The 19,616-nt window shown below is 44.9% G+C and overlaps 1 protein-coding gene and 1 pseudogene across 3 annotated transcripts in view; one reads left to right on the plus strand and one right to left on the minus strand.

Moving 5' to 3' along the window:
* EFR3B (EFR3 homolog B) overlaps window positions 1-19,616 on the plus strand; it is a 1,036,998-nt gene that overhangs the window by 451,659 nt on the left and 565,723 nt on the right. The gene's annotated exons all lie outside the window — the stretch shown is intronic.
* Window positions 6,585-7,370, minus strand: LOC147709454 (uncharacterized; annotated as a pseudogene).

Here is a 19,616-nt window from a genome sequence, read left to right on the forward strand (position 1 = left end):
TGTAAAGGCGATCGCGTGACAGTTTACTGGATTTACGCGTTCGCCGGCGCTTTGGTTAAAAGCTTACCGTGCTTGATGCTCAGTATCAGGAAATAGATGGTACTCGCTCCTCACCCTGCAGACAATGGCGGGTTACCGGAGTCTAAAAACAGTGTACCTTATGGGTTTGGCTTGGCCTCAAGGGGTGCTGGGAAATGTAGTGCTGTTATCCCAACCGAAGTGACAGAGTCCATTAGTGAACAAGAAGTAACATGGAATTCTGGGAAATGAAGTCCATTCGTGAAAACTCAAGAGTAGGTTTTATAAATCTCAGAAATTTCATTTAGTCCATTGACTGCTGTATCATATTTCATGATCAGCAGTGCTTCCCTTTGGTTCAGTCTTGTTTCCACATCACCGCCTCTTGGGTCATTTTCAATTTTGGACAGGACTGTCCACTTGAAATTATTCTTATCATGTTTTTTATTCAGCCAATGATGAACTAAGGGCGCATTGTCCACTTCTCTGCGTAACCTGGATTTATGCTGAGTGATGCGTTGCCTGACCTCTTGGGTAGTTTTCCCAATATATAACTTGGGGCAGGGACATACAATAGCATATACAACATTCCTTGTTTTACAGTTTGTAAAAACTTCATGTTTCCAGTGGATGTTGTTGAACGAGAACAATGTCTCTTCTATAGTATCAGGGCAACAAATGCAAGTTCCACATTTATGGTGTCCTTTAATCTGTGGAAAGCCAAATAGACTTCTTAAGGTCGGCGGTTCTTCAATGGGCAGTGCTGCCCTTACAATATGGTTCGCCACACTTTTTTCTTTTTTAAAGGCAAACAGAGGCAGATTTTTGAAGTCCTCATGCAAGTCTTTCACTATATGCCAATTTACATTTATCAACTTCTTGAGTTGATTTGCAGCCGGGCAAAAGGTTGACACACACACCAATCGATTTTGCTCCACTCTAGTTTTCTTGTGCATCAATGTCTCACGTGGCGTCCACCATGCTCTTTTCAGAGACATTTTTAGTAACTTCCTCGGGTATCCTCTTTGGAGAAGCCTCTCCAAAAGTGAATTTGCATGTGCGAAGTATTCCTCTTTGCATGAACAATTCCTACGAATTCTAAGGAATTGTCCAAATGGCAAGTTTTGTCTCAGACTTCGTGGGTGATTACTTGTAAATAACAGAGCTTTATTTCTATCTGTTGGCTTTCTGAATAAAGTTGTTTCCAGGCATCCATTGCAAGGGACAACTTGTACGTCCAGAAATGTGATGGATTGGTTGGAGGACGTGCAATTAAACTTTATGTCACCTGTACGTCCGTTCAGCCATTCAACAAACATATTGAGAGAATCGAGGTTCCCAGTCCAAATAAGGAAAACATCATCAATATATCGCATATAATGCGAAATTTGATGCACAAAGGGATTGTCATTATAAATGAATTTTTGCTCGTAGAGACCCATAAACATGACCGCTAATTCCGGGGCAAATGGACAACCCATAGCCACGGACATTTTTTGCTCCAGCATTTAAAATCAGGCACGATCCCTGCAGGACTTCAATTTCGCAACATTCCTGTTGTGTTCACGGATGACCCTGAATACAAGAAAGGATTCAGTGGGGTTGAAACAAAGTGTAGTAGGGACCTGATGGTCCTTACTATTGAAACAGCACATAGGATTTCTGTAAAAGAACTTGAAGAAATCGCAGTACATGAAAAAGAGATCCAAGACAATCAACTAATAACTGATTCCAAAGGACTCCTGGAAAAGGTGGAAAAAGAAATCGGTGAATTTAAAGATTTCACTGTTGCCCAAAAGAACAATAAATTTGAGCTGGATAAGAAAAATTTCTCTCTGGAATCCGTTTACCCATATCTAAGGAAAGAATTTTATTCAAACCCTGAGTCACGGAGATTCCTCCAGGACAATCAAGGTCGCTCACGACGAAAATTTGTCTCATTCTCAGACACATCATCATCGGGAAGTGATTCAAACAACTCAAACAGATCCTATCAGAACAGGCAAGGTAACCAACAAGACCAGGGACAACGACAACAACAGAATCAGGCTCCTTTTTTAGGACAAGGCCCACAGAAGACCAGAGGTTGCTCACGACCCGTGCAGCCATGGGAAATGAGGACACGATCCCGGTTCTACAAGAGTTAGATCTTCCATCTATTTTTAACTTATCTGACAGAACCCTGACTGAAGCTGAAACGTCAATTTTGACAAAGGGCCTTGGATTTGTCCCGTCGAGACCCACAGACTTCATTAAGATGAAGTTAGAAACACTCGAATTTTGCCGCAAAATAAGACTAAAAACATTTTTTTCGGAAACATGCGAGGAACATCAACCCGAAGTAACGGGACTACGGAAAAAATCAACTTTCTGTCCAGCAGGTTCAAAAATTCCCAAGGAGATTATTACTTTTGAGCGAACGGTCCTATCAGGAATATCAGCCCTTGAAAAGAAGAGGAACTTCGTCAAATTTAATCTTGCAAAAGCTGAAAAGGATGCCCTAAAAAATGACAAAACGATAGTAATCAAGCAAGCAGATAAGGGAGGAGCGGTGGTTATCTGGGATATTAATAAATATAAAACGGAAGTCTATCGCCAACTCAATGACAATTCATGTTATAGACGCATCACAAAAAACCCCACAGTTGAAATTCAAAGTGAATTGTTTTTAGCGATTCAAAAAGGATTTGATCTAGGGTTCATTGGACCTAAAGAACTGGCATTTTTACAGAATAAGAATCCACGAACTCCAGTTTTTTATCTATTACCAAAGATTCATAAGGACGAAGTGAATCCACCAGGACGCCCCATAGTTTCGGGGTGCGAATCCTTACTAGAACCAGTTGCTAAGTATATAGATTTCTTCTTAAAACCCTTTATTGAAGAGATCCCAGCACATCTTCAAGATACCACGGCTTTCCTTAACAGAATCAGTCCAATATCATTCGAACAAAGCACCCAGCTTTTAGTAACGCTAGACGTTGTTTCTCTGTACACTCAGATCCCCCAAGACCAAGCCCTTGAGACACTTTCATTTTTCTTGGACACTCGTGCTAGACCGTGTCAGGTCCCTTCAGAATTTATTCTCCAGCTGGCATCCTTTGCACTGAAAAAGAATTTTTTCACTTTCAATTCCGAATACTTCCTTCAGGTTAAGGGAGTGGCTATGGGTTGTCCATTTGCCCCGGAATTAGCGGCCATGTTTATGGGTCTCTACGAGCAAAAATTCATTTATAATGACAATCCCTTTGTGCATCAAATTTCGCATTATATGCGATATATTGATGATGTTTTCCTTATTTGGACTGGGAACCTCGATTCTCTCAATATGTTTGTTGAATGGCTGAACGGACGTACAGGTGACATAAAGTTTAATTGCACGTCCTCCAACCAATCCATCACATTTCTGGACGTACAAGTTGTCCCTTGCAATGGATGCCTGGAAACAACTTTATTCAGAAAGCCAACAGATAGAAATAAAGCTCTGTTATTTACAAGTAATCACCCACGAAGTCTGAGACAAAACTTGCCATTTGGACAATTCCTTAGAATTCGTAGGAATTGTTCATGCAAAGAGGAATACTTCGCACATGCAAATTCACTTTTGGAGAGGCTTCTCCAAAGAGGATACCCGAGGAAGTTACTAAAAATGTCTCTGAAAAGAGCATGGTGGACGCCACGTGAGACATTGATGCACAAGAAAACTAGAGTGGAGCAAAATCGATTGGTGTGTGTGTCAACCTTTTGCCCGGCTGCAAATCAACTCAAGAAGTTGATAAATGTAAATTGGCATATAGTGAAAGACTTGCATGAGGACTTCAAAAATCTGCCTCTGTTTGCCTTTAAAAAAGAAAAAAGTGTGGCGAACCATATTGTAAGGGCAGCACTGCCCATTGAAGAACCGCCGACCTTAAGAAGTCTATTTGGCTTTCCACAGATTAAAGGACACCATAAATGTGGAACTTGCATTTGTTGCCCTGATACTATAGAAGAGACATTGTTCTCGTTCAACAACATCCACTGGAAACATGAAGTTTTTACAAACTGTAAAACAAGGAATGTTGTATATGCTATTGTATGTCCCTGCCCCAAGTTATATATTGGGAAAACTACCCAAGAGGTCAGGCAACGCATCACTCAGCATAAATCCAGGTTACGCAGAGAAGTGGACAATGCGCCCTTAGTTCATCATTGGCTGAATAAAAAACATGATAAGAATAATTTCAAGTGGACAGTCCTGTCCAAAATTGAAAATGACCCAAGAGGCGGTGATGTGGAAACAAGACTGAACCAAAGGGAAGCACTGCTGATCATGAAATATGATACAGCAGTCAATGGACTAAATGAAATTTCTGAGATTTATAAAACCTACTCTTGAGTTTTCACGAATGGACTTCATTTCCCAGAATTCCATGTTACTTCTTGTTCACTAATGGACTCTGTCACTTCGGTTGGGATAACAGCACTACATTTCCCAGCACCCCTTGAGGCCAAGCCAAACCCATAAGGTACACTGTTTTTAGACTCCGGTAACCCGCCATTGTCTGCAGGGTGAGGAGCGAGTACCATCTATTTCCTGATACTGAGCATCAAGCACGGTAAGCTTTTAACCAAAGCGCCGGCGAACGCGTAAATCCAGTAAACTGTCACGCGATCGCCTTTACATGTCGGTAACCCGCGCTACTTTTTCTTTCACCAGCCATAGTGACGCCGTATCCGATCCCCCGGATCGCGAACGTTTACACTGGGAAGCATCTTTTTGAGCACACACGCGCTACTCAAAGGTAAGCGCATAGACCCACTACAACCAGCCCAGGCACAGTCATGTTTGAGACGCGCAGTGAGATTGAAAGCACCTTATTTTTCTTGCAGCACCTCTCGCTCCCTTTGCACTGGGAATACATTTATTTCCTCTCGTTTTCTGTGGAGACTCGTCCCACTTGTCAAGGTAGGCTGAGGGAAGCTTTGCTTTGGTTGAGAAGTTGATTCCGCAGATTTTGGTTAGTGATGATTCTTTCCTCTTTTTTCTAGTCAGACTGTGGTCCTGAAGAGAACCCCAGAATTGTAGGGTTCGAAACGCGTCGACCTGACCGGGTCCCTTGTCATTTGTTCTACATGGAATGCACTAATTGATTGAAATATCGCTTTTTTCAAAAAAATTTGAAAAATTTTGATTTATGTGTAAAAATCATCAAACTGGATTGTTTTTCATTTTACACAATTGCTTTCATGACATTGGGACCAGTATGAATGTTTTTGTATGATTGGATGGCCAAGAATGTGTTGAGTGTGATTTTGTTGGAACTATGTACATACCAATTTGTGTTTCTTGTTTGTATCTAAATGTATAATATTATTCATGTTGTTTGTATTCTCATGCACTAAAAAACAAAAGACTAAAAATAATAACAGTCTTCAAGATAAGGATTAAAGTAAAAGTTGCAATTCTAAAAGCAAGTGTTCATGCTATTCTTTCATGTATGCTTTATTAACGGTTGTGTCCTAAGAAATAGTCTCTCAGCACAGGCAGGTGTACTGTTTTCTCAGTTTATTGTTGACTCAGCCTTGCTGAGTTTTGAGTCAAGACCCGTTTTTGTTATTTAATGACCAAAAGGCATCACTTCAGATCAATGCATAACCATTTACTATATATGAGAACTGATGTCACAAAGCTCACCACAGTGGCATTTTTTTTACCTCTTTTCCTTGGTGTCGTGTGTGCTGGTGGCCACATTGGGCCATCACAGCGAAGTACTTTTCAGGCCCTGCTCACCTTTTGGTGGGTCAACCTAGCCTGTTCTGTCTCTTTAGCTGCCCATTTGATGTTCGTCTGTCGTATTAAATATCTCTCACCATCGACAATGCCAGTGCCTGCTGCCTGGCATCTTAGGTGCTTGGCCATTCGACAGCCTAGTGCCCGAAAGCATGTTCAGGGCATAAGATCTAAACTCTTTGGTGATAAAGGTGTGCCAATAAGTGTTGAATAAACAGTAGTACTTGTGCAGCACTGCAACATTGAGAACCATAGAAACGGATTCAGGATTGTGCAAAACAGGTCAAGCACTCCTTGGGTCTCTTGCACTCCTTCACCGATCTTGTTCAACTGTTGGTTCACTTGTATTACTTTGAGTAAATTATCTGTCTAAGAAGATGGCTTGCAGTGTAGTTCTGATTTAAATCAACCCCTTTTTAGGTCTCGGCTAACGTAGGCTGCGCACATGCGTAGTCCCGCTGGCGAGATTTTATGTTTCTTAGTAGCAAGGGTAAACCCCGCCCCTCTTCTCCATTGGCTGACTTCCTAAACTTCGGCCAGCCATTGGAGAAGAGGTTTTAGTGACGTCATTTTTTCCAGCTAAGCCCCGTCATTTTCGGATTGAGGGGTGTGTTTTTTCGTTTCTTTCTCTCCTCTTTCCATTGGCTGGAATGTAAACAACAAGCCAAAAACACGCCCGTTGTTTTACATTCCAGCCAATGGAGAAGAGGGGAGAAAGAAAAACACGCCCCCCAGTCTGCAAAGGACAGGGCTTAGTGGTAAATGGTGTGCGCTTCTTGATGTGTTTTACCGCTTACTCTATAGTCTCTCTGCACAGTTACACTGGGCCATCAAGCGCCCCTCTCACCCAGAGCTCTGCAGGTCCTTGGCCAGTTTGCCCACTGCTTCTCCGCCCTTGTGCCTCAGCTTGTGCGGGAGCAGAAAGGCCGACTGGGGTCCTGCGCACGACCGTGCTCCCTGGTAGCTGCTTCTGGGCTCGCAGGTCTGCGGGCCGGGTCTACTCAAGGCCGGTACGGGGCTGCGTGCGTGGCGCTGACTCCAGGAGGGCCAGAAGGTGGGCGCAGGTCCCCTGGTGGCAGCGGTCTGTGGAAGGAAGCAGGGGGGGCCGGGTGTTCCACGTGCGCTGCGCGCGGCCCGGGTGGGCAGTACAGGGCGCAGAGCGCGGCCCTCAGCCGCTCGTTCTCCCGCAGCAGCTCCAGCGCCCGGGCCTCAAGCTGCAGCTTCTGCAGCCTCCGCCGCTGCCTGGAGTGCCACGCTGCCTCGTTGTTGCGCTGCCGACGGCTCCGGTAGGCGGTCTCCTTTTGCTCCTCCGGGGTAAACTCCCACGGGAGCCAAGGTGCGCCTTGCTGCCTCCACAGAGGTCCCACGCCCAGCAGCGGCCGGCCCAGGTAGTCTAGCGGGTTGCCGTCCTCCCAGAGTGGCGGAGCTGGGCGGCAGCGGGCTGCGGCTGAGTTTAGTTCCTGATTCTCCACTGTAAATACCGCCAACCTTTTCTGTGGCCCTGGTGAATGAGCCCGCGTGGGTCTCTCCTGAGCTCTACATCGACCTCCTCTCGCAAGGTGCTCACCCTCTCGTCCATAACCAGCTGCTCTTTTAACTCGTCAAATTACTGAATAACACAGACATTAATGCAAAGTAGCATTCTGCCCGGAGCATTGCCCTATATATGTTGCATTGGCACCTGGTGAACCCCTGACCCGCCCTGCACCCCTCTCCCTTGTCTCACTGACACCCACCCATCCCCTGACACTTCTTCCTAAGGGTCTTGCATGGAGGTGAAATAATTGAATAATTATGTTACAGATAACCAGGGTTTTCCTGGCTGGAGCATGGCTCGTTTAAGATAGATTTTTGTATGGAAACCTGCGATGTTGCAATTGAAACCTAAGTGTCAGCACAGACAAATGCCCAAGCTGCTCTCCTGCTCCCTGGCCCCGGCAGCTGGCTCAGTGTGACTGCTCTATTATATTAGTTAAGGTAAAATAGTTTACTAGGTCAGAACTCCTGCTGCAGAAATGTTTAATGCTGAACGTTTGTGCGCAATCTTAGCGAAAAGAAACTGGGAATTCTTGCATTTGTAATTCTGTTTAGCGCACTTAAAAAACAAAAATGGCACCGCTATCTCTTAATGTGCATGCATGTTTGGGGATTAAGTTGCGAATACCAGCTTGGTGGGCATCAAAAAAGGCATGCTGTGTATGTGTCTAACCATCCTTTCATCAGCCATTACCCATAACGCATTCAACCTGGGGTTTTCGCTATGGGTTTTGACCGAAAACACGAGCATCGCCAGTAAAATCTCACACTTCAAAACGGGGTTTTGTGTAATCGAAGAAAAATAATTGGAGTTGCTAATTTCCTTTACTCTTGGGCTTCTTTTGTTGGGGTGTGTGTGTGGCTCTGTGTGTGTGTGGCTCTGTGTGTGTGTGGCTCTGTGTATGTGTGGCTCTCTGTGTGTGTGGCTCTCTGTGAGTGTGGCTCTGTGTGTGGCTCTGTGTGTGTGTGTGTGGCTCTGTGTGTGTGTGTGTGGCTCTGTGTGTGTGTGGCTCTGTTGTGTGTGTGTGTTGCTCTGTTGTGTGTGTGTGTGGCTCTGTTGTGTGTGTATGTGGCTCTGTGTGTGTGGCTGTATAACAATTACACTTGGCACATTTCTTACTAACCCTCTCATCTTCTTTCTTTCCCTCTATCTCACTTTCTCTGTTATTTTTTGCTCTTTTCCTACTATACTCTATACAAGTATACTCTCTATTAATCAACTAGTCACTCTCTACTAACTATGAATCACTGCTAATACTCTCTACTACTCTCTAATGCTTACATATTGCCATTGTAAATGACAATACCATATATTTATCGGTTTTAAAAAAAACAATAAAAATGACATTTGCAATGCCAATAGCTCCAACTTTAACAAAGACGAGACCATTGCATTGTAAATACTTGTAAATACTTGTTCCACTGCCTTCCTGCTTCTTGGCTTGCTGGGTGAGCTCTTCCCCCATTTGCTTCTATCAGTTAATCTTCGCCCAGTTGACCCTGCCATTCCCACTTTCCAAGAAGTCCTAATGAGCGAGTTTCGGGTTGACGTGCCTTTTTTCAGGTTAATTACCTTGGGATGGAAAAATCTCAGGAAATTAAATTGGGAGGCAGACATTGGTTACAAACGATAGGAGAGGGTTCAGGGAAGGTGCAAAGATTATGGTTGAGGTAAGGAATGGCGTAAGCAAATGTTTTTAGCCCAAAAGAAAAGAGAAATGAAACGTTTGATAGGGGATCATGGGGGTCGCCTCTATAATAGAAAACACTTATTTAAAAGAAAACGGGACAGAGACTGTGTTAGGTGTTAAGGGGGTCAAAAGGAAATGGTTACTAGAGGTACTATATGTAAAAATGGTAATTCTGGGATTCTGTTATTAAAAAAGATGCATACCAATATTTTCTTACATGAAACTAGAGAAACAGCATGGAACTCGGCTTCACTAAAAAAAGGAACAACCTTTCGTTCACTGCCTCAAAAGTTAGTGGTGGAAATCCTTTTCAATTGAAGATGGAAACTGATATAAGAATAACTGCAGGTATTTAAAAAAAAATCAGGCTAAATCGGAATATCTCAGATCCTCCATCTTTTTTACTTTGAACGCTTCATGAATGCTGTTCTCAGTATCAAAAAATGTCTGCCTGCTCTATGGAATAAGTTGGCCCTGTTCTTTATCTCAAAATTCCAGGTGAATTATCAAGGCATAAAGAATCGTGGACAACTGCCAAAGGACTGTCCTTACCGTGCGATCCATTTACATTGAGCCCTGTCCGTTTTTTAATGCTACATCTGTAGAGAAGGTAACATAACCTATCTATAAAGACATGCATACTATCTCACAGAATAGTTAAACCTCTCCTTGTCCACAGGCTCCATTGGCAAGCAGGAGCAGTAATTCCATTACATTAGGAATAGCTATTGGACTCCTCAGTTGCGGACAATAATTGTCCTATCACATTATCCCTCTTTCTGGAAGAAAGCTGAATAGATTGGTCGCCAGTTGGCTCTCAGGTTTTCTGGAGGTGTCCATCTTGATCTTCAGCAGCTGGGCTTTTGTCCAGAGAGGGGAACCGTGAGTGCTCTGGTGACAGCCGTAAACATTTCGAGAATCATCCTGTACGAAGGTGGCATGGTGGGTCTGATCTCACTGGATCCGTCCTCCGGGTTTGATAATGCTGAACGTGCCAATCATAAGTCCAGGGAAGGATCTCTGGGGTGGAAGCCGCTTGGTTTTACTCTTCTTTTTTGGAGGAACAGTACCACTCTCTGACCGTGCAACCATTCAGGTCTGAGAGCTTTGCTATTCTTTGTAAAAACCTTTCAATTGTATATATTAAGCCACTGGCAACGTGATTAGATTTTTTGGGATGCTCTGCTTTGTTGTACGCAACTGATCAAAATGTTGCAGTGGCGGGTCCGATGTTCACAAATGTCTTTGCATCATCCAGTAGTGGATGATCAGCAATTTCAATACAGTGAATGCCAATGGAAAAATTGCTGCTTGTTGGGAAAAACTAACACCTCTGGCATAACCCCAACTATCGTCACTCGTAATCACCCGGGCCACCTCTCAATCCATCCTTATTTTGCACACCATGCCACCTCAGTTTGGACCCAGCTATATGCAAATTAATCTTGACTCTGCTCCAAAGGGAAAAGTCCAGCCCGAACTGCAAAGCCGTGTCCTCCCTTGACCAGAGCACAAGCAAACCAGTACTGGTTTCACCCTAATTAGGGCTCATCAGCCATGTATAGCCTGTTTCTAGTGACAAAGTGTGCAAGGTACCCATGTCTGAGCCTAAACCTTCCCACTTAGGGTGGCACACCAAAGTGCACAAAAATTTGATGAAGCGAATCCTTGAATTAATCTCACTCATTGATCATTACTCGGGCCGCATCCCAATCCATTGTTATTTTGCATACCATGCCACCTCAGTTTGGACCCATCCATATGCAAATTATTTTTGACCCTGCTTCCGTGGGAAACCGTCCAGCCCAAACTCTCAAGCCGGTCCTCTCTTATGAATTCAAGCATTCCATCCATCACTTTTTCTATAGTTCACTTGTCATTTAAGGCACAGGCTAATGTAGTGTCATCTATGGAGGCACTGTATCTCGCCAGAAAAATCCTTACTTTCCTACCAAAATGCTCCAATGTGAAAATTATTTTTCTGGTAATAGTTTTTACTTTGGTTTTGCTGGAACAGTTCCTGAAAATTCCAAAGTTTGCACACAGAAAAGTAGATGCCTTGAAAAAGTGTGATGGTGTCTCATCAGCACTACTGCCATTGGCTGCCTGAGAAGCAGCACATTTCTTTTAAGGTACCATGTTTGCAATGGTGCCTTAAGAATTCCTAAGACATTAAGGGCCAGATGTATAAAAAAAACATTTTGAGATTCTAAAATAGCGATTTTTAACAAATTGCTATTTGATAATCACAAATTCTCCAGTATTACATCTTTCATAGATTCACATGCTTGTATCTTCCCCGTCGTCATGGAGGAGTCTCACGGTAACTGAATGACCAAGCAGTATCATAGAGAAGAAAAACTGCATAGAAAATCCCCATAGGGACTGTAATATTTGGTAACCAGACCATTTCCTTGTTTGGTCCAAAAGTCAGCCAATCAGCATTGCTGCCCTGCCCTCACACTCCCCAGCAGAAGCTTCCTGCCTCAGATTTCCAACCGCCTTCGTGTGAGAAAGGAGTCTCCCTGAGCTCTGCTCAGTTTTCTGTTCCTGAGTGAACCTTTGACCTTTTGGAATCTTATTTTCCTGTCTTCTGGATTAAGGTATTGTGTGTACCTATTTTTTTCATTATGGCTAAAAGCTCTAAAAAGAGGCTGTTCAGGCCTTGCAGATCCTGTGGGAAGGCCAGGCTCTACTCTGAGGACCCACATAAGGACTGCCTTTACTGTCTTCATGCTAAACATGTGGCTAAGGATTGTAAATACTGTAGAACCTTTTCTGTCAAAACTAAAAGAGACAGAGAGGCTCGCTTGCTGTTATGGCTTCAGAAGAAGAAGGCCACATCAGGCTCTGATTCTGAGGAGGAATCTTCTCATTTGACACCCAAGAAAAGAAAGGCCTCTGTTTCTGAGGAGAAAGTGGAGCCTAAAAAGAGTAAATCAAAGGAGAAATCAACATCATCTCTTCCTATTACTCCTCTGAAAAAGCAGTCAAGTCTGAAAGGGCCTGGGTCTGCTCCATCGACCAGTTCCCTAGCTTCTGCTCCTAAATCTGTGGTGAAGACTTCAGCTCCGTCGACGACTTCACCGTCGATGACGACTTCGTCGACGACGACGGCTTCGTAGACGATAGGATCTAAGGCTGCGTCGACGGCGACAACGGCGACGACAACAACGTCGACGAGTAAGATTTCGCTGTCGACGAAGACACCGTCGACGACGACGACGACTCCGTCGACGACTGGTTCGACGTAGAGGATGTCGACGGGGGCCCCGTCGACGATGGTCCCGTCGACGAAGGCTCCGTCGACGATGGTCCTGTCAACGGCACCGTCGACGAAAATCATTCTGACAACTGTGAAAGCATTCAAATCGCCACAGTCGAAGACCATGATCTCTATACGGTCTTTTCAGTCGACCAGGGGTTCGGCGACTATCAGCAAATCTGCGGAGTTCACCTCTTGGACGCAGATTTCACCTTTGCCACCATCTTCATTGTTAGAGCAGGACTCAGATGGAGAGGAGTCCTCAGGTGCCGCCTACAGTCCTTCTCAGCTTCAGATAAAGAGCCAAGACACGGACGAAGAGGAAGTATATTCCTTCAAGGACAGACCTCAATCTTCCAGATACGAGTCTTTTCAGGAATCTGGTGATTATAATGAGGAGGAGGACCAACAAGAGGACTCACGTGAGGAAGAGCGGCAAGAGACGGTTTCCATACCGGTGTCTCTTGTATCTGACCTTAGGTTAATGATAAACGACTACTACCGTCGTTTCCCAGAGGCGAACACCTCTCAACCATCTACGCAGGTGCCTTCTTCACAGCCACCAAAAACAAACTCTGCCTCACAAGAACAAGTGGTGAGATCACCGCCAGTAGTTACTATAAGGGATGACCTAACGGATTCCGACGAGGATGAACAGCCTGAAGAAGGAGAACTTGTTCATGATGCTTCGGGGCAGGAATGGAATGAATACATTTTGCCATCGGCTCCGTCACCTATTCCTCTACCGTCTACCTCCCCTCCTCAAGACATCGGAGGTTTCCATGATATCATGGAAAAAGCGGCTAAGAGGTTCAATTTGGATGTGGAAGTTCAAGAGACGGATTGTTTCTTGTATGATTTCAAGGACGATGCCAAAAGATCGGTTCGTTCAATTCCTATTATCCCTCACATCTGGGAAGAGGGCCTAAAAATTTTGAAGACACCGGCTTCCATAGCGGTTTCTGTTCCTCGGATTGAAAAAAAGTACAGAGCGCCAGAGTCTGCAGCAGCCTGTCTCATAGGGCACCCCAGACCGGAATCAGTTGTGACGCAGGCGGCGCAGAGGAATTCTAAAAACCCGGTGGCTACTTCCTTGGTACCACCAGACAAAGAAGGAAGGAGAATGGACGGTGCCGGTAAGATGTTTGCGGTCATGGCAGCCTCTACTATTAAAGCGGCAAATGCAATGGCCCTTATTAGCCGTTTCAACAGGCAAATGTGGTCCGATCTTGCACCCATACTATCTGCGCTACCGGAAGATAGAAAGGAGTAAGTGGCGGCCATCCTTAAAGATGGAGCTAAGTCTGCTGCCGAATCTATAGACATCGCCATGGATGTCTCGTCTATGGCCTTCAGACAGATGGCTGGGGCGGTTTCGCTTCGCAGGCAAGGCTGGCTTAAAGCGACATCGTTTCGCCCGGAAGTGCAGGCGAAGATTGTCGATATGCCTTTTGATGGCGAAAATTTATTTGGGAAGCATATAGACGAGGCGTTGCAAGGCATAAAATCTGACACGGATACAGCTAGAGCGCTAGGATCCCTTCAACAGGGAAGGTTTCAGTCCTTTCGAAAAAGGAGTGCAAGAGGTCAATTTAATCAAAGACCCTCTTTTCAAACCAATCGATATCAGCCGTACAACCAAAAGGGATATCGACAATACAATGCCAACAACCAGTACAGGTCCTCCAACTCCTCTTATCAGCAGCAGTCTAGGGGCAAAACAAACACCAGAGGGAAGAATCAACAGTCTAACAGACGTCAATGATTTCAGGCCGGCGCTCCCCACACAACAGATCCCGGAAAACGACCACTATCTGTCTCAATACTTCAACAACTGGATGTCCATAACATCGGACAAATGGGTTCTAGATGTCATAAGCAGGGGTCATACTCTGGAATTTGTAGAAATACCACCAGATCATCCCCCAGTGCTCAGGCTCAACAAACATCGTCAGGAAATGCAGAAGGAAGTACACTCGCTTCTGCAAAAGGGAGCCATAGAAGAAGTGCCGCAACATTTCAGAGGGAAAGGCTTCTATTCGCATTTCTTCCTCATCAAAAAGAAACAAACCCTGAAATGGAGACAGGTATTGGATTTGAGGGATCTGAATCAATACATAAAGAAGATACCCTTCAGAATGCTATCGTTGCAAGAGATCCTACTAATGATAAAGGAAAAAGACTACATGGCGTCTTTGGATCTCATGGATGCGTACTTCCATATTCCCATTCATCGGAAGCACAGGAAATATTTACGATTTGTCGTGGAGAGTCGCCACTTTCAATTCAAAGTCCTGCCATTCGGACTCAAATCGGCCCCGAGGGTGTTCACCAAATGCATGGCCCCGGTGGCGGCCCACTTAAGATTGCAAGGGCATTACATTTACCCATATCTGGACGACTGGTTGGTGACAGGTCCATCTTTCAGAGAGGCAACAAGATCGCTTCAGTGCTGCATCCGACTGTTTCAGCGCTTGGGACAACTTGGAGAAATCCTCGCTGACTCCGGCCCAGGGCATCCAATTCTTAGGGGCATGGATATGCACCAGAGCAGGGAAGGCCTATCCTTCCGAAGACCGAATGAGAAAGATCATGGGTCTAACGGCGTCACTTCAAACAAAAAGGTCCACTTCTGTGAGAGTGTATAAGTCCATATTGGGGATGATATCATCCTGCATCCCACTGGTGCCAAATTGTCGCCTTCGAATGATGCCTTTACAGGAACAACTGGACGAGCAGTGGGTTCAGTCCAAAGGAACCTTCGAGGATCGGATTGCCATCACGACCCGTATGAAAGTGGCCATGTCATGGTGGAAGGTTCAAAAGAACTTGGACCAGGGCTTGAACTTTGTTCCTCGAGATCACGACTTCGTGATGACAACGGACGCTTCGCTGAAAGGATGGGGTGCGCATCTTCAGGAGCTGGAGATTCAGGGCCTGTGGTCAGACTGGGAAGCACAGCTTCACATAAACATGTTGGAGCTCAAAGCGGTGTTTCTGGGGCTTCAAGCATTCCTTCCCAGGATACGCCAATCGTCGGTACTTATCCAAACGGACAGCACCACGACTATGTTTTACTTGCTAAAACAGGGTGGAACAAGATCCAAACAGCTGTCGACATTGGCACTAAGAATCTGGAAATGGCTGATAAACAACGGCATTTCAATTCAAGTTCAACATATACAGGGAGTCCTCAACATACGGGCAGATGCCCTGAGTCGCACTTCCAAGGTGACGCACGAATGGGAACTGCACAACACTCAGCTTCACAACCTGTTTCAAAGGTGGGGCACTCCCACATTAGACTTGTTCGCAACAAAAAACAACTCAAAGTGCGTTCAGTTTGCGTCCAGGTACCATCAGCAAGGATCCAAGGGAAATGCATTCCACATGGACTGGACAGGGAGGTTTGCCTACGCGTTCCCTCCATTTCCATTGATACCGCGAGTTCTTCGCAAGATGAGATTGGAACCGTGCCATGTCATACTGATAGCACCAGCATGGCCGAGACAGGCGTGGTTTTCAGACCTACTTCAGATGTCGAAGGGCAGCAAGATACAGCTTCCGACATTCCAGAACCTCATTTCCATGAAAGACGGTCAGATTCTGCATCCGGATCTGCAATCACTAAAATTGTCAGCATGGAACCTCATGAGCGGGAATTTCAAAACCTAGACATTCCGCAGGAATGCAGGCATATTCTCTCGCAAGCCAGAGCTATGTCAACAAACAAAACATATGCAGCGAAATGGACCCGTTTCTGCCACTGGTGCGACAGTCAAAACTTACATCCGTTTGAAGTTCACCCCGAAGGTATCCTACCTTACCTGCTGTCACTATCTAAGGCAGGTCTGTCGCATGCCTCGGTCAAAGTGCACTTGGCAGCAATATCACGTTTCAGGAGGAAGCCAAACGAGCCATCCCTCTGGTCTTCCAGGATAATAAAAGAATTTATCAAAGGACTTTTTAGAGTTTATCCACCCATCCGGCGTCCACCAGTGCCGTGGCACCTCAATACAGTCCTATCTCAACTTATGAGGCCACCTTTCGAGCCTATACACAAAACAGACTTACAGTTCCTATCTTGGAAGACAGCCTTACTGCTTGCACTGACATCAGCAAGGAGGGTTAGCGAAATTCAGGCCTTTTCAGTGGAAGAGCCCTTCTTACAATTTCGCAAGGACAGGGTTATATTAAGGACAAATCCAACTTTTATTCCTAAAGTTCCTACGTCTTTTCACCTCAATGAGCCTATCATTCTACCTACCTTTTTCAGCAATCCCTTATCGGAAGCAGAAAGGGCATTGCACTCTCTGGACATCTCTAGATGCTTGAAGTTCTACATTGAACGGACAAGGACATTCCGCAAATCCAATCAATTATTTATTGCTTTCGAAGGTCAAAGGAAGGGCCTTCCTCTGTCCAGACTGAGTATTGCCAGATGGATATCATCAGCTATCCTGAAATGTCATGAGAAAGCGGGATAGCCGCTCTGTTCTAAAGTGAATGCACATTCCACAAGGAAGATGGCGACTTCAATGGCCTTGTTCGCAGGAGTGTCGCTGCCCGACATCTGCAGAGCAGCGACGTGGAAGAGCGTGCATTCATTTACAAGGCACTACTGTCTAGACACTGCGTGGAAAGAGGACACGGCAGTGGGACAAGCTGTTCTGAAACGCCTATTTCAGTAAGGTATGATTTAATTGTCTGATTATTTTTCTATGCAGTGCTTTGATTTATGTTTGTACATATATATATATCTGCACATATAGTATTATATTGATATGTATTGTTCTATCATTGCTTTGCTGCAGAGCTTCCTTCTGGGTTCTGTCCTGGAAACGCTGCAAATTTTGTGGGCACTGCTTACTACTCTGATACAAGCATGTGAATCTATGAAAGATGTAATACTGGAGAAGGAATTAGTTACTTACCTGTACACTATAGTTCTCCAGTATTATCTTTCATAGATTCACATGCGCCCGCCCGCCTCCCCATTTCTCAGACAGATCCTGTTTCTCGGTATTATCCATGTCTCTCACTCGGGGACGGAAATCTGAGGCAGGAAGCTTCTGCTGGGGAGTGTGAGGGCAGGGCAGCAATGCTGATTGGCTGACTTTTGGACCAAACAAGGAAATGGTCTGGTTACCAAATATTACAGTCCCTATGGGGATTTTCTATGCAGTTTTTCTTCTCTATGATACTGCTTGGTCATTCTGTTACCGTGAGACTCCCACCATGACGACAGGGAAGATACAAGCATGTGAATCTATGAAAGATAATACTGGAGAACTATAGTGTACAGGTAAGTAACTAATTCCATGCTATGTATAATGGAATCGCTAAATATTTTGTGATTCCTTAATATTACCTAATCAATAGCGATTCGGTAATTAGCGGATCATCATTAGGCAATATTACTCCATTCGGTCCTTTGGGCCAAAAGGCTCATGGGGGCGGAAGGATTTGAATTAGCTAATTTGTGATTACCTAATTGCTCATTGCAATTTAGCGAATGCAAAGCCAAGGGTTCCCAAGGGCTAAGGCCCCCCTGAAGCACCCCAAAAAACAAAATGTGCACATGTAAAGAGCACACATGCCCAGGGGGCATGTGTGCGTTACATGGCACTTTGAAAATGCATTTTTGCGCATTTTTCAAAATTCACACATGGTTACTTACCATCAACTTGAAGTTGATAGTAATAGTGTTCCTCTAAATGCACATTTCGCATTTAGGAAAGGTTTCTTACATGTGCATTAAAGTTTCGCAAATTGCGATTCTTATTTGCGCTAAAAACTATGCCCTAAATTGCGAATCCAAAAGCCTTTTGTACATAAGGAAAGGTCATTTTGCATGAGTAAATTTCCGAACTTTGCGCTTCGCACTGTTGGCGAATGCAAAATACTGTCATACATCTGGCCCTAATATTTCATATATGTAATGTCTACCACTCTCGATTAAAAGCCATCCCTCATAGACCTAAGAATGAACTACTCACCATCATTTCTAAGTTACTGCGATTCAGATTATTATCACTGCTGACATAAATGGCAATCTCTCCGCTTGTGAGATTGATGACTTGGTTTGCCAATTGTGATTCACCAAGGGGCTTGCAGTCAATTAAATTTAAAGACCAATCCCTTAACAAACTGAATGGATCATTACAGGAAACATTATACGTGGTGCTAATTTGCCAGTTTAATAGTCTCCTTTCAGAGAATTTTCAGCGCATCCCACTTGCGTATCCGGTAATGTCTCAAATGATATATTGAATTATGCCTGGTACAAAGATCATGGTTTAATATGTTTGGCAGATTTGAGATTCTCGATTGCTTTATGACTCATTGCTTACCACTCATAAACAACAAGAGAGATAGGGAGAGTCATGGACACTCTTAGTCCCCAAACTGTATTAGACATCAACAACAAAAGAGTGTTCCTGTTCTGTTTAAGGTGGGAAGAAGCACAGAGCACAAGGAACCAACAAAGCCCATTTGGTTTGTTAAGAAAGCCCTCACTCACCGACCTGGTCGGTGACTTGCTTCATCATCGGGCCCCACCGGGTGTGACCGAATGCCACCCCGGTGTGCTGCGACGCCAGAATTACTGCGGAGCTGGTCTTGTGAGGGTGGGAGGGCTATGTGAAAATTTACGTGAATAGTGTGAAGTGGTGAGTTAAAATTGCCTTGTATGTATCAAAAAATTCATTTAATCAAAGATCATCAAGGACAAGGTTTAAAAATGTGATGGTGAGTAAGGCCAACTAATTGGATGGTCTACTCCCACTAGCATTAAGTGACAACGTGAATGGTCAACATGAACATGTTTCAGCCGGTGTGGTATAATTAACCTGGCATTCGTCAGGACCTAGAGTGTAAACCTCGGCGGTATGGGCACTCTAAGGCCCACCCAACCAGAGGACTTGAAAGTGAAAAAGTCTGTGAAGTGCAAAAAAAGGGGGGGGGGGCGCTTCACCACCCGCCTATGCAGCCCTCGGAACCGGGTCTCGTCGGTCAATCGACGAGACCCGGTTCCGAGGGCTGCATAGGCGTACCTGCAGGAGACGGGCGCCGTGGGCGATGTGCCAAATGCGCCGTCCCCTCCCTCCCGCGGTCTATGGGGTGGATTTTCATCCCTGGTGAAGTGCTTTTAATTTTTGTCTCTAAATTTTAGAGACCGGAGGTGTGTGCGTCCTGCCTTCGGGTGGTGAACCCCCCCCCCCCCCCCCCCCTTTTTTGCACTTCACAGACTTTTTCACTTTCAAGTCCTCTGGTTGGGTGGGCCTTAGAGTGCCCATACCGCCGAGGTTTACACTCTAGGTCCTGACGAATG

Source organism: Lissotriton vulgaris, chromosome 6, assembly GCF_964263255.1.
Source record: "Lissotriton vulgaris chromosome 6, aLisVul1.2, whole genome shotgun sequence".
NCBI lineage: Eukaryota > Metazoa > Chordata > Amphibia > Caudata > Salamandridae > Lissotriton > Lissotriton vulgaris.